The following is an 18,358-nucleotide window of genomic DNA, read 5'->3' as shown; positions in this document are numbered from 1 at the left end:
AAGATCCATAAGTAGGGATTTTGATTCAACAGATCTGGAGTTCAGTCTGAATATTGATTATTTTAAATTAAGTGACCAATGGATAGTTATAACAACTGTGCTAGAGAAAAAAAAAATGAACATTGTTTTGCAAAATGCTTAAGCATTTCAAAATGTGTAAGAAATGAGTATAGTTCTTAAAATATCACATTCACAGGACCATGTCTAGAATCTGATTCATTGTTTCTGGTTTAGGGATACGGATCTTAGCTTGTATTATAACATGCTACTTAGGTAATTCTTATGATCAAACAACTGGGAGATCATGAGTACCTGCAAGACAAGCCATTTCATCAAAAGTTGTATCCTTCTGATTGTCAGCCAAGTGACGTCAAAAGTCTTTCTGGGATTGACCTTTCCAACATAAAATTCTACTCTAAGGGTTAATTTTAATTGATTTTGGTATCTCCAGCAATATAAATTTTCATTGTGAGTTGGAGAGTTTTTTTTTTTTTTTGAGAGTTTTTTTTTTAAAGATTTATTTATTTTATTTTAGAGAGAGAGTGAGTGGGGGGTGGGGCAGAGGGAGATGGAGAGAACCTCAGGCCGACTCTGTGCTAAGCATGGAGCCCCATGCAGAGCTCAATCTGAGGACACTGAGATCATGACTGGAGTGGAAGCCAACTTAGCCACTCAAGTGCCTCTTTGGGTCAGAGTTCTAAAAATCATTACATTTTTCATGGTATCCCTAAAACATGGCTCACTGGAAAGCCTAACCTTTCAGAAGTAGACAAATCTCACTTCCAAATTACCTCCAAAGAACCTGGATAGGCAACCTGGATAAAGTACTCAAACATGATCATTCATGCTCTTATTGGGATAAAAAGTGAACAAAAACATAAGTAGTATGTTTGTCCTCAGTTTCCTGGACCTCATGTGAAGTAGTACACCCTCCAAGACCAGTGGCTCCCCTTTGGTATGAATGTGGAGTGGTGACTTGGACCACAGTTTGTTTATGGTTGATCTCTGCCATCAAATTTAAGTTTATTGAAACAGGACAAATAGAAAATGTTCAATAAACCAATTGCCATGGTTGTAATTTATGCTAACATTCACGTACTCTTAATCTCCTTCCACATCTCATACTTACACTGAAAGAAGAGCATGTCTACAGATTTTTTGTTTCCAAAGGTTGACATACATGAAGGATCTTTTGCCTTGAATTTTCATAAGCTGACCTGATTAGAAACTAAAATAATCTTCTTATTGAGATAAGTGTATTTTCCCACTAAATAGAATATTCAAGAATACTAAAAGAAATTGAAGAAATCCTCTAATAAGCAACTGTAATCTATTGTCTTTACTAAAATTTGTGAATTATAAATATAATCAGATGCTGCTGTAAATCTTACTCCCCTCTCCTTAAGGCAAAGTAATCATACCACTCTTTTTAACAAATTGCCCTTTATTCGCTATACAACAAACTAGAAAATCATGGAACAACTGGAAATCATTGAACTACCAATCCATTCTTTTTCAGATAATGGAACTAAGACCAGGATGGATGGTATGGCTGGTATGGCATTTTTCATCTAGATTCTAACTTCAGATTGTTGTAAGTCAAACCTCTTATGTTGCTGTCCTTAGCCACTGCCTCTCAGGTGGGGTGAATTCAGGTGACCTGGTTTGGGTTAACTGAGGTCAAGGTGATGGGAACTGTTTACTGACTGGCTAAGTCATAGCAAGACTCAGCAGGAGTAGGAACATGAGCATTTTATTGAATGTATTATTTACATAGTGCTAAGTAATTATCCAAAGTGACTTTTTTTTTGTCAGAGTATAAAATTTTATAAAAAATTCTGTGTTTATTGAATAATGAACCTCTTTCGAGAGTATTTGGTTTGCAGATGTGTAGATTGAATGCACTGAAATGTGGACATCAGTATGTGTTGTCCCAATGTGCAAAAACAGAGAATATGCTAGATATATTTATAAAGGGAAAATAAAAATGATCATTTCCAATATGAAGCTTCTCAAATTTCAAATGCAAAATCATAAAAGAAGCATTATTCTAATTTTGATTACCAGTGTTTCTCCTGGAGAGGGATTTTTTTTTTTTTTAAAGAAAATACCTTAATAAGTCATATGAATGGTGAGGGGCACCTGGGTGGCTCAGTTGGTTGAGTATCTGACTCTTGGTTTCAGCCAGGTCATGATCCCAGGGTCCTGAGATTGAGTTCCACCTTGGGTTCTAAACAGGGGGTCTACTTCCTCTCAATCTCTATCTGTCTCTCCCTCTACACCTCCCCCACTTATGCACTCTCTCCTTCTCACTAAAATAATGTTTCTAAAAAATTAAGTCATATGAGAAAGCTTAGGCATAGTTTTGAGGATATCATCTTTTAGAAGATTGTCAAGTAAGATCATTCTATTGAACAAGACTTTCCACTGAAATCATTCAAAAATTGAAGAAGAGAGGAGAAAGGAAATGATCTTTGATGTGGGGGAGATTCATAGGTGGATTAAGCACAATCTGTAAACTAGGGGAGGACAGGACCTTGATGCATATGAACTCAGCTGATCAGCAGAATAAATATATAAATATATATAAATATATAAATAAGTGTATAGATGGAAAATATTAGTACCATTGAAAAAATGTTTAAATCATTTTAACATGAGATTCTTGGAAAGCAGTTACTATGCATTTTTATACATAATTTTCATGTAAAAGATATTGTACTTTTTTTGTTTTTTGGTGTTTTTTTTTTTTTTCTGAAAGTAGCATAACAAAACATTACAGAACAAAAGAAATGAAAAAGAGAGCAATTATCTAACATGTGACCTGCACTTATAGATAATGAAAATGAAACTCAGGAGTGCAAAATAACTTTCTCAAGGTTATACAGTGATAATGATGATTTTAAAGACACATTATTATTCTTACTAGTACTACTGTGATTACTTTGAGTCAAACTATTTGGTAACTACAACATTAATAGATTATTTTTATTTGAATACAATAAATTAAAGATTTAATAACTTAAAAGATATGGTAATATTGTCATTAAATTTCTGTTCTTTGCAATCCACAATGAGCAGATCAAACAGTGAACGCCAAACTACTGGTCTCAGTCATTTTTAAAGAGATGATATTAAGTCTGTTTTTAAGTATTAGATATTGAGTATATTTTCTAACAATTAAATAGAAAGAAAAAGCTTTACCTAGGTTTTGTTTAAAATTATTGCAAATTCTCTTTTTATTGATTTATGTAATCTAGGCATAGAAAGATGGTGAAGGATAGTTTGTATTATTAAAAATATACTCCTCAAATGAAATGATAAATTTTGACTATAAATTTAACTAAGAATATGAGAAAATTATAATGTGATTATATAGAAAGGTGTAGACATATTTTTACTGTAGTTGTCAAAAAGCATTTATTCAAATTATGATAAACATACCAATGTCATTTCAATTCAATTGGAAATCCTTTGTGTGAAAGCTTTTAAATAACCAAGAGACATATACAATGTACATTTATACATTTTGTAGTCAGAAAATGTGTACTTGTGGCTTCTTATTGTTCTTATTGTCACTTCTTATTGTTCATAAGCCATAAATTAATTACACCTTTAATTTTTATGATAGATTTTGTGGTTTATGATTACATTTCTTTCAGGAGTTTAGAGATAATTTAGATGGCTGATTTTAATATGATAATTAAAAGAGTAACCATTTAAATTAAAGTAAAATTCTATGCCAGTAAACACACACGAACATACACACACATAAAATGAAACTGCAATGGGATCTGGAAGAGGCAGTAAACATTTGAAAGACCTACATTTTTTTCCATAACACACCCATAGGTTTCTAAATCTCTAGAGATATTTAGTATAAATTAAGTTAGCTCCTTTATTTCCACCTCTACTTTCAATATTGAAGCATATCTTTTGCTTATTGATTTATTTCACAGAATATAGATTTAGAAAAAGACATTTCAAAAACAAAGCTTTTTTGTTATTGATAAAGAAATTCACATGATTTAGGAAGCAGAGGTTTGAAATTCAAATGGGTTTCAGGTAACAACTTGTGTTATAAACACTTTTTATACTAAAAAAAAAGCTCCCAGAATAATGGGAAATTTACCGCCTCAGCATTTTAGTTGTGAACAGGAACTACTGAATATGTATTGAAATTTCTTATTTGGCTGAAATATGGAAGGACTTGACTATACAGATGATAAAGTGTGAAACAGAATTGTAAAATTAGATGGTGGTTGAGATATTTTACAATAGCTAGACATGAGTATTAAAAATCAACAATGTAATAGTTGCTTATGCTAACTTCATTGTAATTTTACATCTTGTCAGAATAATCACATAGGGGATTAAAAATTAAAAAGTAATCTGGCAAAAGAGTTTAACATTAATTGTATCACATGTATATACTTCAGGCATAGTGGGTATTTGGTTTGTGGTGGAATAAAAGTTTAGGCAGCAATACTTGTGAAATAAAAACTTACTAATGGTCTTATTTTCATCTCGCTTCTGGTCCCAAACCTACCTATAGTTTTGCTTAGAGCAAATGTTTTTAAAGTGTTTTTATTTTTTATTTCTTAAGTAGGTCATTCATATTTATCAACCACATATTTTTATTGGAAATATCCAATTAGAGAATAAATATGAAAGTATTTGAAAAATACATAGAACAAACTGATGGTTGTCAGAGGGGAGGCGGGATGAGATAAGTGAAGGGAATGAAGAGGTACAATCTTCCAGTTATAAAATAATAAGACGTGAAGATGTAATATACAGCATAGGGATTGTAGTCAATAATATTGTAAAGACTAAGCATGGTAAGGGAGTCTGGGTGGCTCAGTTTTAAGCATCTGACTATTGATTTTGGCTCATGATCTCAGAATGGGGAGATCAGTCCCGTGTTGGGCTCCATATTCAGTGGGGAGTCTGCTTGAGATTCCCTCCCTCTCCCTCTGCCCCTCCTCTCATTTGTGACACACACACAGACACACTCTCTTTTTGAAATCAATCAATCAATCAATCTTTTAAAAAAAACTGTATGGTGACAAATGGTAGCTAGACTTATCATGGTGATCATTTCTTAATGCATATAAATACCAAATTGCTACATCATGCACCTGCTACTAATATAATACATCAATTATACTTCAGTGAAGAAAATCAACAGATATTAAAGCTGTTGTAGTCTGTCACTCCTGATATTAACCAATAGACATATAAAATAAATTGGCTTTCAAGAATATAAAACAGTCTCCAAATATGTTTTAGAATTACTTAAGGGTTGTGGCCAAATGGAACATTGTTTCATGACTTTCTTATTACTTTAAATAGAAACTTGAGGGGTAGTCTCAGGGTCTGAGACTCAGCTGGCTTCTGATAGAACTTTGAGTGGGTGAATTAGTCATTAGCAGCCATGCCTTCCCAAGAGGATCCACACAAGATAGAAATCTTTTGGAAAACAGTTTTTCCAAAATTTCTATCACCTAAGATTTGTGGGAGAGCTGTATGTGAAAAAGAGGTGGAATCTTAATCTCTAAGGGGAAATAAAAAGCCACTTTCTGTATTATTTGCAACTGTCTAAAAGAGCACATGACCTGGAACTTGGGTATATGTTTCTCTATTTGCTTAAACTTTTACCAGGCTTTTTCTCCATAGTAATTTCACACACTGCACATGGTCAGATTTCTTCACACCTTGAAAGAATTGTAAACTTCGTCCTTTCATTCTTTTTCCTAAAGTTAATTTCAGGGACCAGGAGTAGGATGCCAATTGGTTACTTCTGTCTTGCTGATATTAGACATGAGATTTAGTGTGTATGGAGCCAGGACTGTGAATGGTGCCAGGATGTCCAGAACAGCACATAACTTCTAGAAGTTTCAAGATCATTTGAGAAGTTTCAAGATGCCCTTCAGAAACTTTGGGATCCATCCAGTTTCTGCTCTTTCCCCTATATACTATGCTAGTCATATTCAAGCTGTTTATAGGCTCAAAAAGAGAAAGCAGATTTGGGAATACTCCTCTATCTTCATAGTGGATTGCCCTTCTGATAATAAAACTTTACTCTGCCTCAAACTCAGGGACTTAGAGGTTGGCTTCTGACATATATTGGACACAAGAATCTGATTTCAGGGTTCAGTAACAATTTGACCTCTCACATCAATTAATGTGGAAAAAGAAAAATCTCATAATTATCTTAAAAATTAGTGTGTTGTGTCTGCTTGAATAGGAATGGAAATTTCAAAAGGCTAGACATTTTTATATTTCCTCTAGAACCTACTTATAAATGATAAATTAATAATTTAATTGAATCCAATTTAATAAATCCTACAAAATGTGTTAAATCTCAATAGTAAGACAAAGTCAAAGTGAACTTTTATATTTGAAATCTCTTAAAAGATATAAGGATGGTACTTCGCTTACTTTGAATTAATTGGCTTACTGAAAGCTAGAATGATGAAATGGATCATACCACAAACTGTTGATCAATTGTGGAGGAACTGTCTGTAGCTGAGGAGACAATTTATTACAAGACAAAGTTTCTTTCATACTAGTGGCCATTAGGCCATAGATGTATGTGTCCAACTCTGTGACTTATAATAAAAAATAGCATTTAAAAATTTATTTTGCCACCTACATAAACAATTCTTAAATTAACATTGACTTGTGTTTCTTGACAGTTTCAAAAGTAACAATGTGAGAAGTGAAGTTTTCATTACTTACCAGATTAAAGACTCTGACAGAATAGTTTGGAAAACATTCCCTCTTTAAAACTGGTAACAAAACAAAACAAAAAACCCTTTATGTTTAGTAGGGAATAGAAAATAAATTTCAGGAAAAAGTAAATGGGCCATGGAAATTATTATCTTAAAAATATTTATAATTATTTATGTATGTATGTATATTTTACTATTGGGGATTGCTGTCACTCATCCCCAATAAACATATAGTTAAAAAATGATCTAGTAGTTAAAGGCATGAATATGTTTCTGATATTTAAAAAAATCACATTTAAGGGTGACTGGGTAGCTTAGTCTGTTGAGTGTCTGCCTTCAGCTCAAGTCATTATTTCTGTATCCTGGGATTGAGTCCATCTGACTCCCTGCTCATAAGTAGTTGTATGTTATCTAATGGTCATTGATTTTCTATACAGTCTATGGTTGATTTGGGTATTTACACTTATTTTGGGATTTTTCCCTTTAGTTAAATTTTAAATTAAATCCAAAATACTGGCCATAATATTGTCTTATCATTTCTTATTTTATTTATACATATGTCCTCATAATAGTTCCTTACATATTTTCTTAGTGCTATCTTTTATTTTATTTTTAAATTTTATTTTAATTCTGGTACAGTTAACATACTGTTATATTAGTTTCTGGTGTACAATATAGTGATTCAACAATTCCATACATCATCTAATGCTCATCACAAGTATACTCCTTAACCCTCTTTACCTATTTAAATCCATCCCCCTATCCACTTCCCCTCTGGTAACCATGAGCTTGTTCTCTATAGTTAATAGTCTGTTTGTGGCTTGTCTCTCTCTTTTTTTCCTCTGCTTATTTGTTTTGTTTCTTAAATTCCACATATGCATGAGTCATTAGGTATTTGTTTTTCTCTGATTGACTTATTTCACTTAGCATACTTTCTAGATCCATGCATGTTGTGTGGCAAACGGCAAGATTTCATCCTTTTTTATGGCTGAATAATATACCATTACATAAATATATAATGTTTATAATATACATATTTCACATCTTCCATATCCATTCATCCATTGATGGACACTTCGTTTGCTTCCATAATTTGGCTATAGTAAATAATGCTGCTATAAATATAGGGGTGCATGTATTACTTTGAATTTGTGTTTTTGTATTCTTTCAGTAAATACACAGTAGTGTGATAGTCAGATCTTAGGGTATGCCTATGTTTAACTTTTGTGAGGAAACTCCATCCTATTTTCCACAGTGGCTACACCAGTTTGCATTCCCACCAACAGTGCAAAAGTTTTTTTTTTTTTTTTTACATTTCCTTACCAACATTTTTTCTTGATTTTTGATTTTATTTTTAATTTTTCAAAAGAGTTATTCATTTATTCTAGAGAGAGACAGCAAGTTGGGAGAGGGGTACAGGGAGAAGGAGATAGGGAATCCTCAAACAGACTTCCTACTGAGTGCGGAGTCCATGTGAGGCTCCACTCAGGACCTCAAGATCATGACCTGAGCCAAAAATCAAGAGTCAGATACTTAACAGACTGAGCCACCCAGGTGCCCCTTGTGTTTTTTATTTTAGTCATTCTGATAGGCATGAAGTGATGTCTCATCGTAGTTTTGATTGGCATTTCTCTGATAATGAGTGATGTTGAACATCTTTTTATGTACCTGTTGGCCACTTTGATGTCTTCTTGAGAGAAATGTCTGTTCATTTCTTCTGCTCTTTTTAAAGTGAATAATTTGGGTTTTTATGAGTTTTGATTTATATAAGTTCTTCATATATTTTAGATACTAATATATCAGATATGTCATTTGGAAATATCTTCTCCCATTCTGTAGGTTGCCTTTTAGTTTTGTTGGTTGTTTCCTTTGCTGTGCAGAAGCTTTTTATTTTGATGGAGGCCGAATATTTATTTTTACTTTTATTTCCTTTGCCTTAGGAGACACATCTAGAAAGAAGTTGCTATGGCTGATGTCCGTGAAATTACTGCCTGTGTTCTCTTCTAGGATTTTTGTGGTTTCAGGTCTCACATTTAAGCCTTTAATCCATTTTGAATTCATTTTTTGTGTGTGGTATAAGAAAGTGGTCCAGTTTCATTCTTTTGCACGTAGCTGTCCAGTTTTCCCAATACCATTTGTTGAAGAGACTGTCTTTTTCCCCATTATATATGCTTTCCTGCTTTGTTGAAGATCAATTGACTATGTAATTGTGAGTTTATGTCTGGGCTTTCTACGTATCATTTTTATGATCTACGTATCATTTTTGTGTATGCTATTTTTAAATTTTATTTAAAAAATAATTTTAATTTATTAAAAAATAAATTTTATTTATTTATTTGAGAGAGAGAGAGAGGGGCAGAGACACAGGAGGAGGGAGAAGTAGGCTCCATGCCGGGAGCCCCACGTGGGACTCGATCCCGGGACTCCATCCCGGGACTCCAGGATCACGCCCTGGATCAAAGGCAGACGCTAAACCGCTGAGCCACCCAGGGATCCCCTACTATTTTTTATTTTTAATAAATTTTCTATAATTCTTTCTTAAATTTTTTTCAAAGAATCTTTTATTTTGAATAATCTATATCTCTGCTATTATTTGTTCATATTTTGAAAGTTTTTCTGCATTATTCTTTATGTTCTACTTATTGTTTGCACACTCTCCTCACTGAACTTCCATATCAAATGCTTTTTTTTAAAATTAAATTCAATTTGCCACCATATAGTATAACACCTAGTGCTCATCTAATAGTGCACCCTCTGTAATGCCCGGTCACCCAGTTACCCTACCCCACCACCTCCCCTTCTGTAACCCTTTGTTTGTTTCCCACACAAATGGTTTTAATACATGTTTTAAAGCTATTTATGTTTCTTATTTTTTTTTATCACTTGTGATTGATAATTGCCTCCTCTTCATCCTTCATCTTGTTTTCCCCACCAGTGTTATACAATTTTTCTTAGTCTCCATTGTTAATAGTAGAAAATTAAATTTCTTATTGTACTCAGAACACACATGCTTTGTAATTTATCACATATGCTGTCTCATCTTGGAGTCCTTGTTCTACTCACTCCATGGGCCACTCATGGTAACTTCCTGGTAAATTTGTATTATAGAATGACTTCTCCAGAAACTCAGTTTTTTCAGAACAATCTGTGCTGATTGGTCTCTAGGAAACAAAGTAACACACATTTCCAAAACCTTCAAGGACAAAATATGACACTTTATTCATTGTCAATGTTAAATTCAAATGCCAAGTGGGTTTGAATAATTTGTGTTGAATGTTGACTCTCTAACTGTAGGAAAGCCCATGGGAAGCGAAATTGTAATAGAGTACAAAATTTAAAAAATAGTAGTTAAGCCAAAAGAAATCAGTTGAATGACTTCAAGTGATTATTGCAACTATTTACACTCAGCAAAGACCATGAGTACAAGTAGACTGAACCCAGTAAAATAGTTCAACTACATCTTTGTGGGATGATGCAAAATAAATATTATTATCAATCTATTCACTGAGTTATTTTTTATTATTTTGTTTTTATTTCATAATGACCATTCTCCTTTTATTGATATATTATTTTTCCTATATATTAAGTATGAAATTTAGTTAAACTCCAGGCTCTTTATGCTAATTTTATCCAGAAAAACTGAAAGTGCTAGATTGGGGAACCCAGAAATCCTATACTTGCATCTGAGACCTTCCCTTTTATTTTTTTTTTTAAAGTTTGTATTTATTTATTCACGAGAGACACCCAGAGTGAGGCAGAGACACAGATAGAGGGAGAAGCAAGTTCCTCACAAGGAGCCTGTTGTGGGACTCGATCCTAGGACCAGGATCAGTTCCTGAGCAAAAGTTAGACACTCAACTGCTGAGCCACCCAGTCATCCCTCATCTTAGAGCTCCTGCTTTGACTTCTGAAATTTCTTTCTATGTGTTTTATTTATCATTAAAAGAATATCCATCTTTAATGTGACTGTTGGCCTTTTTCTTTTGGTCTTATTGCTCTTCACATCGTGACTAACACACAGGATATTTTGACTGGGCATTGGCTAAGATTTCTTACTAATGTTAAAAGAGAATTACAGATCATCAGGTAACATGTTGAAATGAAATATAGTTCCTGCTACCATTTTGATGAATGAAATAACAGATTTTTAAATTGTACTTTTAGCAGAGTGAGATGCAGCTGAGGTAGATGGTAATTTTAATTTTTATTCTTTCAACAAATATTTTTGAGTGGCTCCTATGTACCAGAAAATCTTATGCATGCCAAAAGCACATATATGACAAAAAGAAACTTCTGCCCTCATGATCCTTGCCATCCTAAAAAATATTCTTTATGTTTTTGTATATTTCTATCATTCTGAAAACCTGGCTAATCCTAGAATCAAGATTAAATAATATACCACCACGTTAGAGAAAGATATATAGTATCACAGCTGTGTGATTAAAGTATAAAATCTCATTTACTTTAAAAATCTTAGCTCTTCAAGAAAATTAAGCCCTTAGAGATTAGTATTTTATTTTTAGATCAAACCACTGCTGTATTCATAAGACATGAAATAGAATCAAATAATTTCGATTTTTAAAGAGACAGTAAAAATTTTGAACTAAAATATATTTTAAATGCATTATTTCACTTCATAGCATATAGTCTTTTTTTTTTAGTATAGTTGACACATAATGATATGTTAGTTTCAGATGTACAACATAGTGATTTGACAAGTTTATACATTATGCTATGTTCACCACAGCTACCAAATCTCCCAATATATCACTATTACGATATCACTGACTATATTCCTTATACTGTGACTTTTATTCTCATGACTTATTCATTCCATAACTGGAAATTTTTTTCCCATGCCCCTCACCCATTTTGCTCAACCTCCTCACCACCTCCCCTCTGGCAACCATCAGTTTATTTTCTGCATTTATAAATCTGATTCTGCTTTTTGTTTATTCATTTTTTTCCAATGGCTATCTGAATGCATATTCAATCTTAATTGGGAATACATATTCATTTTTAGTGTTAGTATAGCTTTCAGAATTACATAGATAAAAATAAGATATTTTACTAAAAAGTAGCAATAAATTAAAAAAAATACAAAGAAAAAGTCATTGTTATGACTCCAATGTGGGAAAAAATAACTCTATGTGCTTAGGAACTTAGCCCTCCACCTATACTTATATTGTTTGTGATATCTATTCAGTCTTATGGTTTCACATTTCTTCAACATCCTGGTGATATTTAAATATATGTTTCCATACAGACTTTACTCCTGGACTCCAAAATTCAACACCTGACCTTTCCCTAAAATCTGCTCAATTCATAACTTTATCCAGTCCAGCTTGATGGGAGCCTCATCTTTCAAGATGCTTAGATAACATCTTGAGATCAAATTTCATCCATTGCTTTCTCTAATATCTCACACCAAGGAATTCAGGAAATACGTTTGTTCTGCCTTCCAAATATATGCAAAATCTGTATTTTTTACTACTTTCACTTCTGTAACCTCGCACTCAATCATTATCACCATTCACTGTCATTAGTGGAATAACCTCCAAATTTGGCCACACTTCTTAGCTTATACTACCGGATGCACTTTTGAAAGATAAATAATCTGCTCTTCCACTGAAAATCATGCAATTGCTCCTCTTTTCACTTAAAAGTAAAAGTGAAAGTCTTTATGATGGTACCCACCCACCTCATCCTCTTTTCCTCTCTGAGTTTATCTCCTATTACTCTCCCTCATTCCTCCATGTTAATCACACTCAATGTTCCTCAATCTCTATCATAGGATATTCATACTTGCTAAGTCCTTTTCCTATTGCTCTCTGTTAGCTCTGCTCAGATAGTTCTCCTTGAAATTACAACTTCTCTCATCCCCTGGAAAGTCTTAGCTCTCTTTCTTGCTCCCAATTTTTTGTAAATAATTTATTACCCTTTAATAGCATACATAAAAATACTTATTCCTTATGTCCATTGTTCAGTAAGGCACCATTAATATAAACTTAATGAGAACATGATATTTTGTCTATCTTATAGCCAGATTAATCACCAGTAGAGAGAAGACATTCAGTAAATATGTTTTAAATAAATGAATAAACTGTTATATATTTCAGTAAATCTTATTAGATGATTAGCAAAAAGAAAAGAGGATCTTATTTGATTAATTAATAAGTGCAATGAGATTTCACTAGCAGAAATATGAGGTTTGAGCAATTATTCCTTTTGTGGTCTTAGCCTAACACTAACTCTTCGTTTAGTTTGATTTACTAAAGACTGTTAATAAATTAGAGATGTCTTTCTTTTTTACTGACTCCTGCCAAGAGTCAAGAAAAGCCTCCACATATATGTATATATACTCAGCATAAATGGAAGGAAGAATTAGAGAATTTTTGAGAGTAATGTTAACTAAAGTATCTTGGTAAGGATCAGACATTTAAGGGGATGATGTATTTAGACAGACAAGCCTTCAATCAAAGTTCTTAAACTTTGGATCTCTGGAGCTTCAAGGGTTTCCACACCTTTTGTGATCTGTACAAAATCTCACATGGATCAATACTGCTTATTTTTTCCTGGGTAGAAGGTTCATTTCACCAAAATTCTTGTATAACCTCAATAAAAACAATATGGTTAAAGAATTGTAGTAGAGACTAGAGGTGAACAACATATATTCTCATCTCTAATATTTTAAAGGAATGCAGGAAAATGGTAAAGTATACAGTTATTTCTTTAGCTGGACACTGGCTGATCAACTTTCAATTGTGAATCAACACAACGTGAATATATAAAAACCTATATCTACATATTAATAATGAAATGCCCATATTTAAATCACCATATTTCCAAATTTCATGCTTAATTATCTCAATACTCATGCATCTCTTTAAATAATATACTGTCTTTAGAATTGGTTATAAATAAAACAACTAAAATGATTAGCTAAGTTCTAAGTATACCACTAGCATATTTGCTTTCTAAAAAGTGTTTTACATCTTTTTTCTAGATAAGTACCAATAAATATAATACATACAAACAATTTCTTGTAGGCCTATGCAATATTCTTCATTTCAACATATATATGGGCCAAATGTAAAGCACTATGGCATTTTGAATTCACTTTAAAAGGGAATCTCTTGAAAGTTAAATGCATAAAATTGTTCCTTATTTACTATACAATCAAACTCATATTCCTAAACAAAAGAATTTTCATAATCAGTCTGTTTGACCTATCTCCCATAGACATCTCAACAAACAAACAAATGCAGCTTTTGTTTTAATTAGACATGTTTATTTAAGACTGCTACCCACCATGAACATTTGTGCCTTCAGATATTATTTCATAATACATAAAAATTTTTCCTGTATACAAAATATCAGAAATTCCACTAGAGTACTCTGGAAATGTTCAGAACATGGCAGAGTGGAAAGCAGTTCTACTAAGTATGGCTTGAAGACCAGGGCAGTACTGTCAACCATTTGTTACCAATTTTTGATGAGAAAAGTACAGCAATTGAGATAAATTTTGGAAATTTGTTTAGTAATTTGACAGAAATATTTTTAATTAATTTAATTTTTTGAAGTAATATCTACACCTAACATGAGGCACAAACCCATAACTCTGAGATCAAGAGTCCCATGCTTCTCCTACTGAGCCAGCCAGGTATCCCAAAGAATGGTTAGATGACACAAAATAGGTGGCAATGCCTTCCCCATATGGGTGTTGTCAGGCCAGAGATAGAGTTGACCTTTTGTCCTTTCATACAACTCTTGTGTGCTTTAAGTAGAGAAAATTTGGCTTATATTTTTACATAATTTAGAAATTTTTATATTTCTATTAGTTTAATTTCATTGTAGTTTATAAAAGTATTGGCCCTCCATTTCTATACACTAACAATGAGACTGAAGCAAGAGAAATTAAGGAGTCAATCCCATTTACAATTGTACCGAGAAGCGTAAGATACCTAGGAAGAAACCTGACTGAAGAGGTAGAGGATCTTTACCCTAAAAACTACAGAAACTTCTGAAAGAAATTGAGGAAGACACAAAGAGATGGAAAAATATTCCATGTTCATGGATTGGAAGAATTAATATTGTGAAAATGTTAATGCTACCCAGGGCAATTTACACATTTAATGCAATCCCTATCAAAATACCATGGACTTTCTTCAGAGAGTTGGAACAAATCATCTTAAGATTTGTGTGGAATCAGAAAAGACCCTGAATAGCCAGGGGAATATTAAAAAAGAAAACCATATCTGGGGGCATCACAATGCCAGATTTCAGGTTGTACTACAAAGCTGTGGTCATCAAGACAGTGTGGTACTGGCACAAAAACAGACACATAGATCAATGGAACAGAATAGAAAATCCAGAAATGGACCCTCAACTCTATGGTCAACTAATATTTCACAAAGCAGGAAAGACTATCCACTGGAAAAAAGACAGTCTCTTCAATAAATGGTGCTGGGAAAATTGGACAGCCACATGCAGAAGAATGAAACTAGACCATTCTCTTACACCAGACACAAAGTTAAACTCAAAATGGATGACAGATGTAAATGTGAGACAAGATTCCATCAAAATCCTAGAGGAGAACATAGACAACACCCTTTTTGAACTTGGCCACAGCAACTTCTTGCAAGATACATCCATGAAGGCAAGAGAAACAAAGGCAAAAATGAATGATTGGGACTTCATTAAGATAAGAAGCTTCTGCACAGCAAAGGATACAGTCAACAACACTAAAAGACAACCTACAGAATGGGAGAAGATATTGGCAAATGACCTATCAGATAAAGGGCTAGTTTCCAAGATCTATAAAGAACTTATTAAACTTAACAGCAAAGAAACAAACAATCCAATCATGAAATGGGCAAAAGACATGAAGAGAAATCTCACAGAGGAAGACATAGACATGGCCAACAAGCACACGAGAAAGTGCTCCACATCACTTGCCATCAGGGAAATACAAATCAAAACCACGATGAGATACCACCTCACACCAGTGAGAATGGTGAAAATTAACAAGACAGGAAAAAACAAATGTTGGAGAGGCTGTGGAGAAAGGGGAACCCTCTTGCACTGTTGGTGGGAATGTGAATTGGTGCAGCCGTCTGGAAAACTGTGTGGAGGTTCCTCAAAGAGTTAAAAATAGAGCTGCCCTATGACCTAGCAATTGCACTGCTGGGGATTTACCCCAAAGATACAGATGCAGTGAAACGCTGGAACACCTGTACCCCAATGTTTATAGCAGCAATGTCCACAATAGCCAAACTGTGGAAGGAGCCTCGGTGTCCATCGAAATATGAATGGATAGGGACGCCTGGGTGGCTCAGTGGTTGAGCGCCATGCTTCAGTGCAGGGCGTGATCCTGAAGTCCAGGGATCGGGTCCCACATCGGGTTCCCTGCATGGAGCCTGCTTCTCTGCCTGTGTCTCTGCCTCTGTGTGTCTTTCATAAATAAATTATTAAGAAAAAAGAAATATGAATAGATAAAGAAGATGTGGTCTATGTAGATAATGGAATATTACTCAGCCATTAGAAATGACAATTGCTTCAATGTGGATGGACCATTTGCTTCAATGTGGATGGACCTGGAGGGTTATTATGCTGAGTGAAATAAAAGTCAATCAGAGAAGGACAAACATTATATGGTCTCATCATTTGGGGAATATAAGAATTAGTGAAAGGGAATAAAGGGAAAGGAGAGAAAAATATCGGTGAGGGTGACAAAGCATGAGATACACCTAACTCTGGGAAAAGAACAAGAGGTAGTGTAAGGGGAGGTGGGGGGGGGTTGGGGTGACTGGATTATGAGCACTGAGGGGGGCACTTGACGGGATGAGCACTGGGTGTTATGCTATATGTTGGCAAATTGAACCCCAATTAAAGAAATTAAGAAAATAAAATAGTAAAAAAAGTATTGGCCCTCAATGGATCTATGTTCCTTCATTGAAATATTTTGACAAGCACTGATATAAAGGACCTGGGTTTTATAGAATAGTTATTCCAAGCCCTGGTATGTATTATTTTTATGTCTCTCAGAATACTTCAGTTCTCCTAGTCTCAAGTTTCATATATGTATAACAAGGTTCATCAAACCTAATATATAGCATTGTTTGAAGTATCCAGCAATACTGGTCATTGGGTTCTAAGCACAGAATAAAAGGTGGATTTTGATAAATAATGTATTTATCTTTATAGCTTATCTTGTGATAGCTGAAATAATGTATTTTTTCATGTATTAATTTTTTATCTAACTCAGTTATAAACTAAACATATATTCACAGCACCTAGGAGAATGCCTTGTATGTACCTATGCTCAGTAACTACATATTTGATTTGTTGAAATTGCTATGGAGTTGCAGGTTTTCAGGCAGAAAAGTTAACGTGGTGATATATAAAAACTACAAATGTATTTCAATTCACATTAATATTGATCCTCTATTCACCAATAGACATAATACATGTTCCAAGAGACTGGTGGACTTGTCTGTATTGTTTACACAATAGTCTCAGCCTAGAATGATCGATGACATTGTTAGTATGTCTTGAAAAAGTACTTGTTAATGTATCAAAAATAATTCCTTTCTATAATTGAAGAACTCCTTAAATAATTATGCTAGTTTTCTAAGATTCCAAACCTACTATAAAAAGCTGATGGACTTCTAAGAATTACTTAATTCATAAGCATTGCTAATGAAACCACATAGTTGCTGCCTGCCAATGTGCCTGACCTCCCAATTAAAATCCTGGACACCAAAACTTGGGTGAAATTCTGATTGGCAATACTTTGCACATGCTGTTCTACATTCTTGCTGTGAAAATTAAGCATGTCCATGTGACTCCACTGGGAGACAACACTTGGAAATTTGTGCCGGGTTTCCCCTGGAGTTTGTCCCATGTGTCTTTTTCCCTTTCTGATTTTTAATCTCTTTCTTTGTAACAAGAAGCATGAGTGTAACTGCTTTATTTTTTTTAAGATTTTATTTATTTATTGATGAGAGACACAAAGAGAGAGAGGGGCAGAGACATAGGCAGAGGGAGAGGCAGGACCCTTGTGGGGACCCTGATGTGGAACTCGTTCCCAGGACCCTGGGATCATGACCTGAGCTAAAGGCAGACACTCAACCACTGAGCCACCCATGTGTCCCATAACTGGTTTCCTGAGTCCCATGAGTCCTTCCAGTGAAGGGCATGAGCATGATAGTAGAGACCTCAAACACAGGCTACTTTATTAAGCTCTCTCGAATTTGAGTTTTCTCAGTTGATCCTGTTAAAATTTCTTGGTATATACATCATGGTTTCTGAAGGAATTGTAATATTTACAGCTTGCATTTCTATTTATTTTTAATGGCACTTACCATAATGATCAGAACAATATTCAATTGCAGTGGTGGTAGTGGGCACTCTTGTTATTCCTGACCATAAAGTGGAGAATTCTCTATATTTTAAATTTGTAAAATGAGCACAATGGTATTACTACTTGGAATTACATGTGCCAGGTAAATTAAAGGACTTATGAAATCCCACAGGGTATGCTCATGTAAAGATGTAGTGAGGGTAAAACAGAACACAATCATGAAAGACAGAGTGCAGGCAACCCACAGGATCCTTTC

The 18,358-nt window shown here is 33.9% G+C and overlaps 1 protein-coding gene and 1 pseudogene across 5 annotated transcripts in view; both read right to left on the bottom strand.

Moving 5' to 3' along the window:
• Nucleotides 1-18,358, bottom strand: part of LOC140615916 (disintegrin and metalloproteinase domain-containing protein 20-like) — a 161,455-nt gene that overhangs the window by 20,773 nt on the left and 122,324 nt on the right. The window lies entirely within an intron of this gene.
• Nucleotides 14,408-14,507, bottom strand: LOC140616650 (U6atac minor spliceosomal RNA; annotated as a pseudogene).

This window comes from Canis lupus, chromosome 24, assembly GCF_048164855.1.
Source record: "Canis lupus baileyi chromosome 24, mCanLup2.hap1, whole genome shotgun sequence".
Taxonomy (NCBI): domain Eukaryota; kingdom Metazoa; phylum Chordata; class Mammalia; order Carnivora; family Canidae; genus Canis; species Canis lupus.
Note: the sequence above shows the minus strand (reverse complement) of the source record. Positions and strands in the feature narration are given on the sequence as shown.